The sequence below is a fragment of the Suncus etruscus genome, chromosome 20, assembly GCF_024139225.1.
Source record: "Suncus etruscus isolate mSunEtr1 chromosome 20, mSunEtr1.pri.cur, whole genome shotgun sequence".
Taxonomy (NCBI): domain Eukaryota; kingdom Metazoa; phylum Chordata; class Mammalia; order Eulipotyphla; family Soricidae; genus Suncus; species Suncus etruscus.
Window position 1 is genome coordinate 14,366,674 of NC_064867.1, and position 1,803 is coordinate 14,368,476.

A 1,803-nucleotide genomic window follows, 5' to 3' on the forward strand; every position below is an offset into this window, starting at 1 on the left:
CTTTCTCTTTCTCTTCATTGTCAAAGTTGCTGGCTGCCTTGGTATTGGCTGTTATTATGACAAAAACTGAAGAATAAAACCTCATATTGACAGTATTTTTCACCAGGCCTAACTTTTTTCCACATTAAGCCTTGAATTGACAATATTTGTTCCTGTGATATTCAAATAATAAAAGCATTGTACCTCTCATCTTTTCATGTTCCCTTCAAAAATACTGCAATATTATTTATATATAAGAACCTGCTTTTGTATTCTTTATTCATGGGTGGGACTTAACACTTTAGCTGACATAGAGAGAAAAGTTTAAATAAATTGAACAAACTTTTGTCGGGTTCTCTTCATAAATACAAAGTCACTATTTAATTCAAACTATATATATACATTTATACAAGAATACGCACATATGTGTATATATATGTATATGTATAGTTTGGGGATATATCAACTAGTGCTCAGAGACCACTCCAGAAATCGCTTCTGGCAGGCTCAAGGACCATATGGGATGCTGGGATTTGAACCACCGACCTTCTGCATGCAAGGCAAACACTTTACCTCCATACTATCTCTCCAGCCCCACCTGAATGTATTTGATGATCATACCTGTCAGTGTTTAGGAGATCAAGAATTGAACCCAAGGCCTCACACTTCTAAAGCCACACCCACAGCTTCAAACTATATATATATATATATATATATATATATGTGTGTGTGTGTGTGTGTGTGTATGTATGTATGTATGTATGTGTGTGTGTGTGTAGCAGGTTCAGGCTTAGGGGACCACAAGGGATGCAAAGGATCAAATCTGGGTCAGCTGCATGCAAATTAAATGCCCTACTCTCTGTGTTATTGTTCTGGCCCCTCAAATTATATTTTTAGGCAAAAAGGTATTCACTATATAAACTATGTATGCTCAATTCTCAAGGGAAAATAAAACACAAACAGGAAAGAAATCTCATTTTAAGTTTCCTTAGTTTTTTAACTTTTTTATTTCACTCAATCTCATAATAAATACCCTTCTTGATCCTTAGAAAGACCATGGAATTAGGTGTTTATGCTCTTGTAAGAAAGATCTTTTTCACATATACTTCTTTGGTAAGATGCATTATTCTGGGCAACAGTGACATTTTTAGAAGAAAAAATAAGCAATAGGATCATTAATGAAGCAGGACCTGAAGCAGGTTGACAGACCAGCAGAACAGTTTTTAATGTTATGGGATATGTGATAGCCAAGCCTTAATTAACTTCCATGAACTCATGCATTGCCTGTGTCACATAGAGGGTATGTAAGAGAATTATTTTGTCAGGTAGAGCATTCAGATGAAGGAATTTTCCCCACATATAGAAGAACTGTAAAGACATAGTCATATTGAAGAGCTGGAAGCTTTTTCATACATATACAAAATTCCTAGCATGAGGTAGATTCCATACAAGAAAATGAAAAGTTTCAAAATTAGCTAGACAATAGACATTTATCTGGTTGCTTCCGTTATGTCATAAGGTTTACTTCTATCTGAAGTATGCACTGCTGTCACAGTACCTGTCCAGCATGATTATTTACCAATGAGGATATGCTGAGTTTAACCAAAAAATAAATAAATAAATAAATAAATAAATAAATAAATAAATAAATAAATAAATAAATAAATAAATAAATAAAAAATAAAGACAAAAAATTCCTCCCAAAAAAGGCGCTGGGAGCACAATTCATCAGCACCTAAAATAATTAATCTCCTAGCAAAAGAGGTTCTCTTTTGCTGAGCCTGGCTGTCTAGGGCATATGATTCTGTAAACTTAAGACTCTCA